Raw genomic sequence first — 18,904 nt, 5'->3', positions numbered from 1 at the left:
AGTCCAATACAAAATGTCAACATTATTCATTCGCTATGAGTAAGACTCTTTTGATGCCTTTAATGTTCGTTTGTTTCCGTAACAAAGTGGAAGTAAGTCAAGACTAAAGATCTTCTTATGAAGCTATATATCTGGTATAGAAGTCGATGTTGTTATTGGAGCTTCAGTAATCCAAGTTCCTTGATAATTATGACTTCTTGATTTAATTTGTTTGTAGGTCTTTTTTGGAGTTCATTGGTAGCTGATGCGAAGATGATAGACAAGGCAAATACTAGGACTGAAAATCCAAAAATACGGAACAAAAGATTGCGGAAAAAGGTACATTACATTTTTTGTTCATATTTGGTAAATGCCTTGTAATCGCATTTCGCCTCTAACACATAACTAACATCCAATAATTTATGCAAACTTAGTAAGAGGACATGTTTGCTAACTTCAGCATAATGAAATTCCATGGTACTCCAACCAAGCGAGGACTTTCAGTATTTTGTTCAGATAAATGATTATATTAAACGATTATATGCAATGTTTGTTGATGATGAGAATAAGAAATGTCTTTTACGGAAGCACTATGCGAAAATATCGATATCGATATAAGTACGTGTGTATAACGGTAAGCACTCGCAGAACTTCTCAATAAAAAAAAATTTATATATTTGTTGGAGATATAGAAATAGCAAATGGGTCACTTGAGTCAATAATGTTATTTGCATAATCCAAACGTGAAGTATTGCTTCATTTTTTTTTCTCATCATGACCTTTGCATCAATTATATAAGTACACTAACTTCTTGTGCTATTTAGTTTTTGGGGCAATTAAGTATTAAGGATAGTTAATATTATTATTTGTTTACATTTAACAGGTTGGCAAAAGTATTTAATAGACCAGCTAAGAGAAACATGAAAAGAGGGGAACTTCTAATCCAGCAAAAAGATGGGAGCAATAGAGTAGATTACTAGATGATCTTTTTGTGTGAAATTAAATCTAATTTAATTTACATGTTTCCCTTGGAACAATTTTTTTAGAGTGAACGCCTACATTTGTTATTACTACAAGGGTGTTTTGAATGCAGAATATAGGTCTATTTAATTAATCTCTACGATTTTATTAAGAAATCAAATTCTCAAAAATCTAATAGCCGAAATTATACCGTGACAATAAGAAATGTCAATATAGAAATAGTTGACGCCTAATTCTGTCTCGTCGAGTGACACATAAAAGCATCAATAGTCGCTTAAGACGCTTAAAAGCGTCAAATTTGTTGACAAATAAAAGCGTCAATAGTCAATTAAGACGTTTAAAAGCGTCAAATTTGTTGACAAATAAAAGCGTCAATAGTCAATGAAGACGCTTAAAAACGTCAAACTTGTTGACCCAAAAAAGCGTCGACGGTCATTGAAGACGCTTAAAAACGTCAAATTTATTGACAATTAAAAGCGTCAATAGTCCTTGAAGACGCTTAAAAGCGTCAAATTTGCTGACAAAAAAAAGCATCAAAAAATAGCGACGGCCAAAAAATTGACGCTTTCTTAAAGCGTCGATAAACAAAAATTTGACGCTTTAAAGCGTCGAAAAACGCTTAAAAAAGCGTCATTAATGCAAGGTATGTGTAGTAGTGTGTGTTTAAATCTCAAACCACTATTATCTTACCATGAACCAACAAATTGTTCTAGTTTATAGTAGTTTTCTATCTTATGGTCATATATAAAATTCTACTAACAGAAAAAATTAAAATGTTACTAGTGTAGGATCGGATCGTATAATCGTGGGATCGTAGAATCGGGTTAATATTCAACTTTAGAAAAATTTGAGATAAGTTGAATCGTAAGATCCTACAAAATTAAGATCCTTCCTAGGATCGGGATCGGTCACCAATTTTTGGATCATAGGATCGTAAGATCCTACGATCTGGATCGGGAGTTTAACAACAATCCTGCAGTGGCATCTACCATGGCATCAATATGTGGCTGGGGAAACGGATGCTTAGGGCAGGCTTTATTCAGGTCAGTGTAATCTACACAAACTCTCCATTTACCATTCTCTTTCTGCACAACAACCACTTTAGCCAACCATTCGGGGTACATTACTTCCCTGATCATACCCATATCCAGAAGTTTCTCCACTTCCTCATTGATTATCGCATTTCTTTCAGGCGCAAATTTTCGTCTTTTCTGTTGCACAGGCTTAAAAGATTAATCAATGTTAAGTTTCTGTGTAATTACATCAGCACTAATTCCAGTCATATCAAAATGAGACCAAGCAAACCAAGATGATTTATTCTTAAGAAACTTTACCAGTTCTGGCCTGACACATTCTCGGGCGTCACACCCAACTTGAACATACCTGTCAGGATACTCAGGTTCTAGGATTACCTGATCTATTTCCATCCTGGATGGTGCCACATAAGTGCTCCTGACAGGGTACGGTAATTGCTATGCAAGGGACTTACCTGCCTTGGAAGGTTTCAATGCCGCTGTATAGCATTCTTGTGCTGCCTTGTGTTCTCCTTTGATTGTTGATATGCCCCAGTCTGTCGGTAACTAAATACACTGATGATAGGTTGATGGTACAACCTTGACATTATAGATCCATGGCTGCCCAGGATTGCATTGTAGGATGACTAGCAATCCAGGACTCCAAATTTCTCGTAGGATAAGACACCTTCAACATAAGTTGGGAGATGGGTTTCTCCCAATGTGCTTATGGTTTCTCCACTAAACCCTACCAAAACACTGGACTTCTTGGTGATTTGTTCTTCACCAATATTCAAGGTTTTCAATATATCAAGAATGACCAGGTTCACTGAGCTGCCTCCATCTACTAAGATCCTCCTCACTGTTGCAGTTCCAATATGCATTGAGATTACCAGGCCATCATGATGAACATTAGGAATCCCTACCAGGTCACAATCACTGAAAGTGATTGACGGGACATGATTCGGTTTGCAGGGTGATGTAGTCCTTGGCGTTCTGGCTATATGGCTATCTTCTTTGCTGCTGAACTGATCAGGCCACAAATTTACGATCCACCAGATATGAATTTTACTTCATAAATTGGGAGTGGTGGAGGAAGGTTGTGGTCCTCTTTTTGCTCCTGGTTCTCCTTGCTCTGATCTCCATTTACGCCCTTTGTTCTGATTAGGCCTTTTAGGTATCCGGATTTCAACAGGTAGGCCACTTCTTTCGTCAGGGTGAAGCAATCATCCGTTGTATGTCCAAGGCCCATGTGGAAGTCACACCACTTGGAGTTGTCTCTCCTAGGGTTGGGATTTTCCACCTTCCTAGGCCATCAGACTGCTGGTCCCATGTTGTCAAGTCGCTGGATCAGGCCTACAATATCAACACTGAAGTTATGTTCGTAAATAGATGGGAAGACTTTAGCCTTACCTTGATACTCATATGCCAGATTGACTTCTGAATGGTCTGGCCTGGAATATGGAGTAGGTATTTAACTGTTTCCTTTGTTGCTCTTCCTATTGTTCTTTTCATAATCCTTTGATCCACTGGATGATCCAACTTTTTAACTTTTTTCGTCTTCCAGCCTGATATATGCAAGAGTCTTGGCCTGGACATCTTCGAAGGTTTGACAGGGATACTTAGTGAGCTCATTGTAAAAATCACTATGAGGTAGCAGCCCTTGTCTGAATGCCTCCACTGCTGTTCCAACGTCACACCTGGGAATGGACACTTTCTCCTTGTTAAAGCTGGCGAGGAATACCCTGAGAGTCTCCTCTGGCTTCTGCGTAATCCTGTAAAGATCACTGGATCGTTTCTCCAACTCCCTACTGCTTGCAAACTACTGGTTGAAGTTGTTGATCAGATTGGCAAAAGAATGGATACTCCCAGTTGGCAGGTTGATGTACCATTGTAGTGCAGGTCCGATCAGGGTTGTTCCAAACCCTTTGCACATGAAAACTTGCCTGAACTCACTAGGGATAGATGCAGCTAACATTTTCTGTTTATAGAGAGGTACATGATTCTGTGGATTTGTGGTCCCATCATAAATTTTCATAGACAGAATCACATTTTTTTTAGGCAGATCCACTTTTGCTATTTCGTCTATAAAAGGCGAATCAGCATAACTGTCAGGGGCAGCTTCCTCCAAGATGGCAGGAACTCCAGGTATCTTTTCAAAATTTTCATTTAGTTTCTTAATCTCCTGCACTACTGCCATCATGATGGCTGCTGCAGATTCATCAGGTTTTTTATTGTTATTGTTTGGCTTACCATCACCATCAACAATGATAAATTTAGAGCCACTTGGACTACCCAAGCTGGAAAAAACAATGTTTTTGATGATTGATGCAAATGGCGTTCCTGGCTGGAATCTAGAACTTGTTGCTTGAGTTTTTTCCAGTTTTTGTTTCAGAGCTGACTCAAATTCTCTTAACTGAAGGATTTCAGCCTCAGTTTGAGCTACCTTGTCTTTCAAATCTTCCAACTCAGCAAGTTGCTGGAGGGATGAGTTCAATTGTTCTTCGATTGTAGGCTGGGCCATCTTTGTAGGTTATTTGGATTTTTGTAAGATAAGGAAACAAGATTTTTAAAGAGCTAGATTCCCCACGGTCGGCGCCAATTGTTTTATATGGATTTTACGCAGGGTGGAATCAGGTCGGGGTATGTTTAGGCAGGGTTAACTAGCTCGAACTTATCTGTGAATATGCAGGGCATGAGATGGAATTAGAAAAGTAAAGTAAGATAAACGAGTAAAAATAAGACAAGGAATTTGTACGTGGAAAACCCTTAAATGGGAAAAAAACCACAGGCACCAAGCCAGGAGAGGATTTCACTATCTTATTGGGTAATTTAGCACAAATGATTGTAAAACAGCTAAAGTGTTGTGTGATAATGTTGTATGCTCGAGTATGCGTCTCCTTCAAATAATCTTCAAGTACTCCTTATATAGCCGAGCTGAACGGCTGCCAAATCTTGTACTTAACGTGAATATTCCTCCTTAATTGCTCGGATTAATGCTCTTTAATGCGCTTAATTACTCTCTTAATTGCATGACTTTTATTACCAAATCTTTCTCCTTAATGATATAATTAATGTCCGAATATTGACAATAATATTATCTTTGAAGTGGTCAAATATTGTCCTTATATTTTGACCATTGTCCTCTCCTTGGCTGGCGCCTGTCTTTTGATACCCTGATGCCCTGACCTCCTAATGGTCAGGGCATGGTGAAATGTTATCCTGAAATATGTGCGGATTTCCAGGCCTAACATGAATCAACATTGGTAATCAGATGAGTCATCTTTGCCCTGACTTGAAGATTGAAGCGGCTAGTGATATTACTTTTCAAATGGCAGACATTCTTGAAATTTTCAAGGGTAATCACCAAGTTATGCTTGGCACATAGGTGTTCAACAGAATGTACAATCTTCCAAACCATCGACATAAGTTGGAAAGGGGCAACCTTGATGGCCCTGATGACTTCAACCATAAATGGAGAAAAGGGAAGCCTGTAACCTCCTTTGAAAGCCCATTCAAAAATACAGAACCAGCCAAGACTACACCAATTAATCCTGACTGGACCATTCTCAAGGACCCAGACTTTAGCACCAGAAGGGAGAAGACTCCTACTTTTCAACTAATGCTCAAAAGAGGGCTTCAATTGATTGGCCTCAGGAAAAGAAGTAGACAAAGATTTTACAGGGGCAAAAGTGACACCCTTGTACGTCATAGACAGAATTTCTGCAGGGGTAGAAATCTCCATAACTTCATCTTCAGGAATAATTTCTGGAACATCTACCTGAGCATGCTCAGCCCCAGCAACAGCCTTTGATGCAGAAGTCTTTCTCCTTCCACCGACCATTTTTTGAATGATTGGAATATGAAGATTTTCAAAGAAGGGTTTATTTCATAAAGGAATTAGAGAGAAGTGAAAGAAAATTTAGAAAGTTCAAGAATGGAAATGTGAAAGCAAGCAAACGGTTCAAGCATTTTTATAGCCGCAAAAATCCAACGGATAACACAAATAGACAAATCCAATCATGACTCTCCTAGGGTTTGATAAACCTACCTCATTTATGAACATTAGCCGTTATAGAAGTTGAAAGTAACTCAAATTCTTTTTCCGGGAAAATATTCCTATACACTTTGCCTGGTCCGAATTTTTTTATCTCCTTATCCACTAGGAATAAGAAGAAAAGGGGCAATTGTTGGGCCCAGATTTACCCTGCCTGATCAGATAAGAATCAGGCGATTGTCTAAGCTAAGCCTGAACAGAAGACATTCAATATAAGACGTCCAAACACCTGAATAGGTGCCAGCCAGGAGGGAAAGTCAGGTCAGGCGCCTATTAGGCCAGGCCTGAAAGGATATCTCATCAAGCCACATGTTAAGCACAACCAAAATGCGTCAGGCAATAACTAAAGTTCAGAAAAGTGATTCATATTTACATGGGAGACTTATTCAACAAAATTCACAACAACTATGAAACAGTCAACCCTGCAAAGACAAAGGCAGCCAACTTCAGGAGTTAACCAACCTCTCCCGGGTAAATAGGGCACGAGGCCTATTTACTGGAAAAACCCAAAACAACCTTGGAGGACCGTTACAAGGGTAAGAAGACCACTATAAATAGCATAGAAGAAGAAAGAAGAAAGAAGAAAGATCACTTACACACTCGCATTCTACTCTCATATTTGTAATCATAAACTACCTTAGCATTATTATTAAACAACCATACTCTATTCCTAGCCTGACAAATACATTCCCTGTCAGGATACTAAAAATCATAGTAATAATCCCTCCTGGCTTGGTGCCCGTGGTTTTTTCCCTTATTCCCAGGGTTTTTGATCTAATTTGTGTGACAAGGGAGGATAAAGGGGATTAATTAGAAGTATAAAAGTCATTAGGAATAAGGGAAAAAACCACGGGCACCAAGCCAGGAGGGATTATTACTATGATTTTAGTTGCCCTGACAGGGAATATGTATGTCAGGCGAAAGGTAAAGTACGGTTGCTTAATAATAACGATAAATATTGTGTTGAATACAAGTATGAAATTAAAGTAAGAGTGGGTAAGTGAGTGAGCAAGTGATCCTCTTATTATATTCTTCTATTATGTTTATAGTAGCCTTGCAACGGTTCCATTAGGGTGGTTTAGGGTTTCCTGATTAATAGGACTCGTGCCCTATTTATCCGGGGATGGTTGGTTGACTTCTATAATCTTCCTGTCGTTATTTATGCTTAGTCAAATGTTCCATGCTATTTGTGTGAAATGATGAATAGGTCTTCCTTGAATGTAAGAACTGTTTTCCTAGGTTTTAGTCGTGCTTCAGTTGTTGTGTAACATTCCGTTTGATGTTGATATTATATTTTCTAGTGGATAATATGTTAGTGAAACGGAGCTAGCGGCGTTTGTGGAGTTAGTGTCGAGAGAGGCTATAATGTGGTGGATACGATGGCAATAATGTGGTGGATACGAAATCGTGAGTCATGTTGTGGAGGTAGACATAGTTGGTGTTAAGAGTTCATGTTTTATAGGTTGGGGTTTCGTTTTGAGTTCTTAGTTGCGTTGTTGTGTCTTGGTCGAGTTTGTATGTTTGTTTTGAGTATGGATTGAACTTCGGGGACGAAGTTCTTTTTAAGGAGGGAAGACTGCAATACTATGGTTTTATGTGTCTTGGGGTGCTCTATCGAGTGCGGCTTACTCTGTCGAGTAAGTAGTTTTTGACGCAAAACAGTAGTCTGCCTGTAGGGTACTCGATTGAGTAAGTTGGATACTCGATCGAGTAACGGGCACTCGATCGAGTAAGTGCCTTACTCAGTCGAGTAAGTGCCTTACTCGGTCGAGTAAGTGAGTTTTACGGGCTGAGTTTGACGGGTTTTGTTAATGATGCGAGATTGGTATAAAAGGTTGTCCGTCACTTTTCTTAGTTTCATTTATCAGTTCTAAAACCTAGGTGAGAAGAAATGGGGTTACTGTTTTAGCAAGATTTTCCCTGTAAGGGTCCGGCTTGATAATTAGTTAGTGAGGGTATCTAGCTCTTTATATCAAAGTTAAAAGTATAAATAAATGAATGGAAAGTATGAAGTATAAACGATGTTGTTTGTATATTTTGGATAAGCTGAATATTAATACGGAATAAATGATTGAATATACAATAAAACAGAAGACAAATTATATTCAAGTGATCTCTTTCTCTCCCCCTTTACAAATGCTTCCTCAAGCTATTTATAATATTTCAATATTAACATTGCATTCAATCCAACATTCCTCTTGATCGTTGGAGTTGTTAGCTGAAAAATAGGGCACATTCCCTATTAACCCGGTTGACTTGTTCTCCCTCAACAAACTTTTGTTCTTCTCCTTTTGCGCGTTCTGATTTATGGAAATAGTGTGCTCTTATAGTTGTACTTGGTCTTCTTTGAGAAAAGGACATGGGTATTTCTTTTTATATAACCGTTTTTCTGCTTGTTAATTTGATCCAGCCTGTTTAAGAGTCCCATCAGGCTATTCTAGGCTTACCATCAGGTCTTTCTTCAAGGGTTCAGTAGCTTTCTTGACTTCTGGTATCCTTTATCTGCCAAATAATAATTAGATTTGTTCGGAGCTTGGTTTCCCCAATCAGCCTAAATATGCCAGGCTGGACAAAAGTCGGTCCAGGTTAATTTGGGCCTAACAATTGCCCCTTGACATTTTACCCGTGTTGGATCAGGCCAGGGGTGAGATGTCAATTTCTCGGGCTCAAAAAATAAAGAGAATCATAGTTATTATGTGACTCTTAGACTTCTAGTGACCGTTAAACACTACAACGGCTAGCTTGATGATGTCACGCCGACAATTTTGCAATTTCTAGGGTTTTTACACCGTTGTACTGCTCCTATAAATACGGTGTTAAGAATGAGTTTATTTTTCACCAAAATTCTTCTACTTCTCTCGCTATATTCTCTCTACAACTCTTAATTTTCCAGAAATCAAAAACTAACTTGTTCCCTGCAATTCTTAAAGAATTTTCTTAATTTTCACAAATATATTTATTTTTAAGAAATACCAAAGAGTATGGGAGCCAAAAAACGCCCTGCTCCTCAGAAGGTTGCGGCTGGTCCTGAACCAACAGAAACCCATGAAGAGGAGGTGGTTGAAGTTGATCCTCCTGCTCGTGCTATAGCTTTCAAGTACCAAGATTCTATTTTCTCTGCTCTCCGGTCACTTGAGTCTTCTTTTTCTGAAGAGAACCTGTTGAAAATAAATTATGACGGGATTTTAAGGGAGAAAAAATTGATCCCTGATTCAGCCGAGGTTTGGATCCCTGAATCTTGTCCTATCAGGGCTAATTGGAGGTCACCAGGCTAGTTTTGCATCTATGAGTGGGCTTTCAAGGCTGGTTGTAAGTTGCCTTTTACTCCTCTAATGATTGATACCATCCGGGCCATGGATGTATCTCCTTTCCAGATCATGCCTGGTCTCGAAGCTTGTTCACTCTGTCGAGAACTTATGCACCAAGCATAATCTTACCATTACTGTTAATGATATTAAGGCAGTATATCATTTAAAAAATTCTTCTACTGGTCGTTTCAATTTTAGGATCAGATCTAAGATGTCTCCATTGATCACCAACCTGGATTCAGGAGATGATAAAGGCTGGGCGAAGACTTACTTGTTTGTCCGGACTGAGAGTTTGGGGTCTGGCCTGGACTATTTAAGACATCCTCCTTTGGAGAGTGGTAAGTTTACTGTATTCCTGGCTCTTCCCGAGGAAGAGAGAACTTGGCCTGGTAGTCTGGGTAGAGATCTGTTGCCCCGGTATATGAGGCCTAAGCTAAGTGTAATTAAGGCGCCCAAAGGCAAGCTTACCTCTTCTGCTCTTTCCTGTACGTCTTCTTTGTGTTGACTGTTTTCTTTCTATTATTTGTTTTTTGTTGTTTATACGTGTCTCTTTTTGTTGATCCATTATAAAGATCTTCTGCTAGACTGTCTAGCTTCAGTGCTGCTGATTTGAAGGCTGGGGTTGCTAAAATTTCAGAGCAATCCAGGAGTCAAGAGGCTACTGGTAGTGCGAGTGATAAAACTCTCAATATTTTGGTTAATGACGTTCAACCTCATAAGGAACCGCCCCAGCTTGTGTCTCCGGAAGTCGTCCAGCCATCCAAAAGAAGAAAAGAGGTTGTTATCGCTGAGGAAGAGGGAGAAGAGAGGGAGCTTATCTAGGCTCAGCCGATTAGGAGTATTAGAGAGGTGCCTTCTCAGGTTGGCGATATGGAAGCTGCCTGGACACAGATAAATGACTTTTCTGCCAGCATGAGTAATCAGCTATTATCTGATGAGGCTGTTGAGTCTTCTACCAAGGTTTTGGCTCTCCTGTCTTCTTTTGTGGCGAATGATGCTGCTCTCACTTCTCAGGCCAAAGAGGTTGGTTGTAAAGGGTTTCATTACTTGTTTTTATTTTTTGTATTGCCCCCCCCCCCCTTTTGGTTGGGTTAATAAGTTTTACCTTTCCCTTCTTAGGGTTTGAATGCTAGGTTAATTACCGCTTGCCAGCTCAAGGATGACCGGGCTAAGATTGTCGGCTTTGAAGAGAAGTTGGATAGGGTTAACCATGAGTTGCATAAGTCCAGGGGTATCGAGTCAGTGCTTCAGTCCAAGCTAGGATCAGCCAGGGAAGCATCTAGGGCTGCTCAGGTTTGTGAGCTGGCAGCAAAAAATGCTGAGAAGGCGGCCAGGAAGGAGCTTGATGCTGTAAAAGAGGAGCTTGAAGCTGTCAGAAGAGAGTTGGTTGCTGAGAAGCAGGCTATGCAGGATCAGCTGAAGAAAAACGAAGATCTAGGCGCTGAAAAGGAGTTGGTGGAGGCACGGCTTGCTGATGCTGCCTAATATTTCTTTGGGAAAGGCCGGGTTGATGCTATGAGGGATCCTGAATCTGACAGGGTTAAGTGGGACCCAGATCGGGATGAGACAGCTTTAGATACCCAGTACCCTAACTTGGCCAACCTGGGTCATGAAGAGGAAGTAGATTCTCCTCCTTTCAAGGAAAAATCTGCTGATCAAGAAATGGTGGGGGGTTGTGGGTCGGTTTCTGATTCGAAACCTGTTTAGATTTCTGTCTTTGGTTTGGTCCATTCAGGGGAGATGTCCCTAGAATGAATATTTGTTTCTTTTGGGTGTTTTTGGTAGGTAGGTCCTATCCATGGGGAACATCCCTAGAATGAATATTTGGTGGTTGATCAGCTACGTTGTGATTGACCTTTGAATAATTGGTCTTTTGTAATTTTTCTGATACTTGTGTACTTTATTTTTTTTTTATTTTTTTTTGCGATGTATCTGGATAAGGTATATTAGTAGTGTTATATGCGTACTGGATCGGGCCAGTTAGTTTACTGGATCAGGCCAGGTTCCTTGCAGTGGATCTGGCCAGGCTTTTATCTTATGGGTGGGGTTATTGCCTGTCTGGAGGGCTTACGACCCATGCATGTCTGGAGGGCTTATGACCCATTTATGGCAAACAATTCAGGAAAAATATTCCCAAGTTTGTTTATTCGAACTAAGCTTAGTATTTTAAGGCCTATTTTGCAACTGAAAGTTGGGTATTTTTTGCCTATGAGTAATGTGTATGCTAGTGGAGTGGCCCTCAATCTTGATAATTTGTTTAAGTAAAGTGTGAGTTATATGAATGCACTTGTGTGAGTAAACAAATATTCAAGATTCTATTTGGTAAAAGAAAAAATGAGAATGTTGAGGGGTACATTTCATATGTGAAATAATTTTAATTGTGCAGCATTCCAGGCTCTAGGGATCATCTCGCCATCCAGGGTTTGTAGCTTGTAAGCGCCCTGACGGACGATTGACTCGATCAGGTAAGGACCTTCCTAGGTTGGAGCCAGTTTGCCTGTATTTTTTCCTTAGTATTTTGAAAGACTTTTCTGAGAACAAGGTCTCCTATCCAGAATACCCTGGCCTTAACAGTCTTATTGTAACTTTTGGCTACTGTTTGCTGATAGGCTGCCATTCTAATGTTGGCTGCATCTCTTAATTCTTCTGTTATGTCCAGACTATCCTCCATCAGAGATGCGTTGTTTGTTATTGTGTTCAGGCTGTATCTGGCTGATGGGATATCAATCTCTGCTGGGATCACCGCTTCACATCCATAGACCAGGGAGTAGGAGGTTTGGCCTGTAGATGTTTTTGGCGTGGTTTGGTCAGCCGAGAGGACCAGGGGGAGTTCTTCAGCCCATCTGCCTTTTCTTCTTTTTAGCTTCTTCTTCAGGCAGCTAATTATTACTTTGTTGCTGGATTCTACCTGACCGTTGGATTTTGGATAGCCTGGTCTAGATGTTACCAGATTAATATTCCATTGGGCGCAGAAAGCCGCTGTTCTTTTTCCCACGAATTGTGTGCCATTGTCACACACTATTTCTGATGGTATGCCATATCTGCATATGATGTTACGTTTGATGAATGCTATGACATCCTTCTCTTTGACTTGCCTGTATGAATCTGCCTCTATCCACTTGGAGAAGTAGTCAGTCATTGCTAGCATGAAGACTTTCTGTCCAGGTGCTTGAAGTAATTTTCATACTATTGGCTACCCCTCATATTGGCTGCACCATCAACAAACAAGGTCCATTCTAGGTCTGTCTGGTCATTGGTCAGTCTGTTAACTTCTTTTATCAGGTCATGTTCTAGGGCGGGACTGAAATCAGCCACAAAATCTGCTAGTGCCTGTGATTTAATTGCTGTCCTGGGTTCAAAGGTTATGTTGTAAGTGCTTAGCTGGACTGGCCATTTACACATTCGTCCGGACAGTTCTGGTTTTCTAAGTACAATTTTAATAGGAAGATTGGTCCTGACTATTTTAGGATGGCTTTCAAAGTACGGTCATAATTTAGTACAACTCATAATTAAAGCTAAAACATACTTTACAAGTAGGCCATACCTTATCTCTGCATCTTGTAGACTTTTACTTACGTAATAGACAGGGTGTTGTTGTCCGTCTAGCTCTTTGTCCAGGACTGCGCTGACTGCAGTCTCAGTGACTGACAAGTATACCGTCAGGGGTTCATCTTTGACTGGTTTTGCCAGCAAAGGTGGGGAAGATAGATATGCTTTTAGGTCTTCGAAGGCTGAGTGGTGGTCAGGAGTCCACTGGAAGTTTTTATTTTTCCTGAGCAGGTTGTAAAAAGATTTGCACCTTTCTGATGACCTTAAAATGAACCTGTTCAGGGTGGTTATTCTTCCTGTTAATTTTTGTATGTCTTTGACCGTTTTTGGTGGCTCTAGCTCCAGGATTGCTTTGATCTGTTCAGGACTGGCTTCATTCCTCTCTTTGTCACCATATAGCCCAAGAACTTTCCTGCTGAGACTTCGAAATGGCATTTTTGTGGATTTAGCTTCATGTTGAATTTTTCCAATATTTGGAATGCCACTTCCAAATCTTTGACGTGGTCTTCTGCTTTCTTTGATTTGACTACCATGTCATCAATGTAGACCTCCATGGTGTCTTCAATTTAGTCTTTAAACATCATGTTGACTAATCTCTGATAGGTTGCACCTGCATTTTTTAATCCAAAGGGCATTGCAGTATAGCAATATATTCCTCTTTCAGTGATGAAGGCTGTACTTTTGTGATCTGGGGGATGCTTCTTTATTTGATTGAATCCACTTGAATCATCCATGAATGTCAACATCTCGTGGCCTGCGGTGGCATCCACTATTGCATCAATATGCGGCAGGGGGAATGGATCTTTTGGGCTGGCTTTGTTCAGGTCAGTGTAGTCCACGCAGACTCTCCATTTGCCATTTTTCTTTTGGACAACTAACACATTGGCTAGCCAGTCAGGGTACATTACTTCCCTAATCATTCCCATGTCTAGTAGCTTGTCAACTTCTTGATTGATGATTTCATTTTTTTCTGCAGCAAATTTTCTTCTTTTTTGCTGTACAGGCTTAAATGATTTGTCAATATTTAATTTATGAGTTATAATATCAGCATCTATACCAGTCATGTCAAAATGTGACCAAGCAAAACAAGACATCTTAGTTTTGAGAAAGCTGACCAGATTAGGCCTGACTGAGTCAGGTGCGTCGGATCCCACTAGTAACTTCCTGCCAGGGTATTCTAGGTCTAGAATGTCCTCTCCTGTTTCCATCTGTGATTGGGCTATATATTATTTCCTGACAGGGGATTTTAATTGCTATGCGAGGGACTTATCTGACTTTGAAGGTTTCAAAGCCTGACTGTAACATTCCTGAGATGCTTTCTGTTCTCCCCTGATGGTGGTTATCCCTCATTCAGTCGGTATCTTAACGCATTAGTGATATGTCGATGGGATGGGTTTGACGTTGTGGATTCATGGTCTGCCCAGGATTACATTGTATAAGGATGGACAATCCATTACTCCGAATCTTTCATAGGAAGCCACGCCTTCTACATAGGTAGGCAAGTTAATTTCTCCCAGGGTGTTCTTTGTTTCTCCGCTGAACCCAACCAGGACGCTCGATTTCTTGATGATTTTCTCCTCGTCTATTTTCATGGCTTTAAGGACGTCCAGCATTACCAAGTTGATTGAACTGCCTCCGTCTATCAGGATTCTTGACACTTTAGCTATACCAATTTGCATTGTAATCACTAGGCTATCATGGTGCATGTCTGGTATTCCCTACAAGTCTGAGTCATCAAAGGTAACAACAGGTAATAATTTAGATCTAGAAGGGGTTGAAGCTTAGACTCCCTGGAAAATCTCTTAGCGGCCGAACTGGTCAAGCCGCAGATTTCTTAGCCTCCATTTATGAATTTGACTTCATAGATTGGGGGGAGGAGAAGGAGGATCCCTGATGTTTCCTGAATCTTTTTGCCTGTTCCTTCATCTTTGCCCCTGGGCTGTCGGATTATATCTTTCAGATAATAACCTTTCTTTCGGAGGTAAGCCTTCTGTTTCCTGAGGTGAATACATTCTTCTGTGGTATGTCCAATATCCTGGTGGAAGTCACACCATCTTGTTGGATCTTTCTTGGGGTTGTCAGATTTCTTGGGCCATCTAACTGTGTCTCCCAGGTTTTCCAGGCGTTTGATCAATCCTGCAGTATTTATAGAGAAGTTATATTCAGGAATAGTTGGTAGGTTAGAAAGGTTACCTTTGCATTCCTGTGCCACATTGACTTCAGACCGTTAAGGTCTAGAATAAGGTGCTGATCTGGGGTTGTTTCCTTTCTGGTAGGAGCTCTTCCTGTTAGTGTGGCCATAGCTTTGCTTTCCTTCAGATGAGTTTGTTCTGAAGTTGAGATCTTCTTCCAGTCTGACATGTTCTAAGGCAATGGACTGAACAGTGGCGAAGGTTGGATAAGCCTTCTTGGTTAGATCTAGGTAGATGTCAATGTCAAGCAGAACTCCTTGCCTGAAAGCTTCCACTGCTGTTTCTTCGTCGGATCTAGGAATGGCCACCTTTTCTTTGACGAATCTGGCTAGGAATTCTTTGAGGGGCTCGTCTGGAAGCTGCTTAACTCTGAACAGGTTGCTAGGTCTCTTAGCCATGTCTCTGCTGCTTGCGAACTGCTGGTTCAAGGCATTGACCAAATCTGCAAAATTCATGATACTACCATTTGGGAGGTTGATGAACCATTATAGTGCTGCTCCAGTCAAGGTAGTTCCAAAACCTTTACACATGCAAACCTGCATGAGTTCGCTGGGTATTGAGGCTGCTAGCATTTTTTGCTTGAATATGGCTACATGGTTTTGCGAATTAGAGGTCCCATCATAGGTTCTCATGGATAGAACGGTGAATTTATTGGGGAGATCAATCTTTGCAATTTCATCTGCAAAGGGTGAGTCAGCGAAGCTATCTATTTCTACATCAGCTACAAGATCTGGTACTCCAGGTATATTTTCTATCTTGTTGTGGAGTTTGTGGATTTCCTGGAGCATGGCCATCATTATTGTTGTCTCCGTCTTGCTTGATGCATTATCAGGGGTGGCGTGTAGATCGGAGGGGGCATCCTTCTCCGAGGTTCCAAAACTGGTGAAATCTATTTGTCTGATGATAGATGAAAATGGGGTTCCTGGTCCAAATCTGGTTTTGGAACCTGAAGCCTGGTTCTCCAGTTTCTTTTTCACGCTGGACTCCGATTCTTTGATCTAGTGATTTCAGCTTCTGCCTGGGCTGCTTTTTCTTGCATTGTTTCTAATTCCTATATTTTAACCAAGGCAACAGCTAATTGTTGTTCTGGGGTGAGTTCCACCATTTTCTCTTGTGAATATTAAATGGAAGATGATAAAGATATTTTTTTTTTGAAGATTAATGAACTAGATGCCTCACGATGGGCGCCAATTGTTTTAGCAAGATTTTCTCTGTAAGGGTCCGGCTTGATTATTAGGTAGTGAGGGTATCTAGCTCTGTATATCAAAGTCAAAAGTATAAATAAATGAATGGAAAGTATGGAGTATAAATGATGTTGTTTGTATTTTCTGGATAAGCTGAATATTAAAACGGAATAAATGATTGAATATACAATAAAAACAGAAAACAAATTGTATTCAAGTGATCTCTTTCTCTCCCCCTTTACATATGCTTCCTCGAGCTATTTATAATCTTTCAATATTAACGTTACATTCAGTCCAACGTTCCTCTTGATCGTTGGAGTAGTTAGCTGAAAATAGGGCACATTCCCTATTTACCCGGTTGACTTGTTCTCCCTCAACAAACATTTGTTCTTCTCCTTTTGCACGTTCTGATTTATGGAAATAGTGTGCTCTTGTAGTTGGTCTTGGTCTTCCATGAGAATAGGACATGAGTATTTGTTTTTATATAACCGTTTTTCTGCTTGTTAATTTGATCCAGCCTGTTTAAGAGTCCCATCAGGCTATTCTAGGCTTACCATCAGGTCTTTCTTCAAGGGTTTAGTAGCTTGCTTGACTTCTGGTATCCTTTATCTGCCAAATAATAATTAGATTTGTCCGAAGCTTGGTTGCCCCAATCAGCCTAATTATGCCAGGCTTGACAGTGACATCTACGCAGACTTAACCAAAAAAGCATGTCCAACCTTTGCCATTGTTCAATCCATCGCCTTAGAACATGTCAGACTGGAAGAAGATCTCAACTTCAGAACAAACTCATCCGGAGGAAAGCAAAGCTACGGACACACTAACAGGAAAAGCTCCTACCAGAAAGGAGGCAACCCCAGGATCAAGATTTCCTATTCCGGACTAACGGTCCAAGTCAACATGGCACATGAACATAAAGGTAACCTTTCTAGCTTACCAAATATTCCTGAATATAACTTTTCTATAAATACTGCAGGATTGATCAAACGCCTGGAAAGCCTGGGAGATACGGTTAGATGGCCAAAGAAATCTGACAACCCCAGGAAAGACCCAAAAAGATGGTGTGACTTTCATCAGGATATCGGACACACCACAGAAGAATGCATTCAACTCGGGAAACAAGTGGCGTACCTCCTAAAGAAGGGCTATCTAAAAGACTTAATCCAGCAGCCCAAGAACAAAGAGGAAGGACCGGGCAAGAGAGATCTAGGAAACAGCAGAGATCCTCCTCCTCCTCCCCCCATCTATGAAGTCGAGTTCATAAACGGAGGCTCGAAATGCGGGCTTAACCAAATCTACCGCCAAAAGAATCTCCAGGGAGTCTAAACTTCAACCCCCTTCCAGGTCTAAGTCATTACCTGCCATTACTTTTGATGACTCAGACTTGCACGGAATATCAGACCTACACCATGATAGCCTGGTAATTACCATTCAAATTGACACGGCTAAGGTATCAAGAATCCTGATAGACGGAGGCAGTTCAATCAACTTGGTGATGCTCGACGTCCTCAAAGCTATGAAGATAGATGAAGAATATTACACTCAGGCCCTGGAATGTTACACTCAGGCTTTGAAACCCTCAAAGTCAGGTAAGTCCCTTGCATAGTAATTAAAGTCCCCTGCCAGGAAAGAATATATTGTACAATCACAAATGGAAATAGGAGAGGTCATTCTGGACCCAGAATTCCCTGACAGGAAGGTACTTGTAGGATCAGACGCACCTGACTCGGTCAGGCCCAATCTGGTCAGCTTCCTCAAAACTAAAATGTCTAGTTTTGCTTGGTCACATTTTGATATAACTGGTATAGATGCTGATATTGTAACACCCCCATACTCCAAGTGCCTTACCAGGACCACTCAGGTATAAAGCTGTTACCATCTCGGTTCCCCGAGGCAATGATAATCATAAGACAATAACGAAACATCATATAAATAGTATAAGTTTAGTGGAAGAATACAATCCAAAACCAAATGCCCAAAATACGGGTTACATGTTCTCAAAACAACTATCTAATCAACTAACTGAAAATGTCTGACAAACTACTAATGCTACAGCGGAAGACTCAATCGTCTGAAGATGACACATCCCAGTTAGCCCATGTATCTCGACTCATACCTGCTCAACAACTGCTCACCATCCCCGAATGGATCACCACAGTTTTTAGAACAATAAACGGGGTCAGTACTAATCACACAATTTATATAACTCAACAAAACAACAAACAACACAGCTCAATCGTCACAGATGTACTCCGAACTCCATCATCAACTCCACAATACTGACTACACACTAAAGTGTGTAGCCTTGCCAGAGTACCCATCGCAACAGGTTACTCCTCGCCGCCAGTGGGGAACCGTAGCCGTTCCCACCTAAGCCCCGCTCATCTCCATCGAGCGATAAACCCAAATCCATTAATGTGCACATCCCTTCTATGGCGGGTTCCACAGAAGGCGAATAATGGGCGTAAAGCCACTCCCGCAAGTGACTCCACTCAGCCAGGGACGCACCCCGAAGAACACAGACAGATACAAACAATCACAACTACTAGTCAGCAATCAAACCAACAACCGTCACAATACTCGTATGATAACAATCAACAATCACAAATCACCACCAACACATTAAGAGACTAATGCTGAG

The sequence above is a fragment of the Silene latifolia genome, chromosome Y (genome assembly GCF_048544455.1).
Source record: "Silene latifolia isolate original U9 population chromosome Y, ASM4854445v1, whole genome shotgun sequence".
NCBI lineage: Eukaryota > Viridiplantae > Streptophyta > Magnoliopsida > Caryophyllales > Caryophyllaceae > Silene > Silene latifolia.
The sequence above is the reverse complement of the archived record's forward strand: the minus strand, read 5'-3'. Positions refer to the sequence as shown.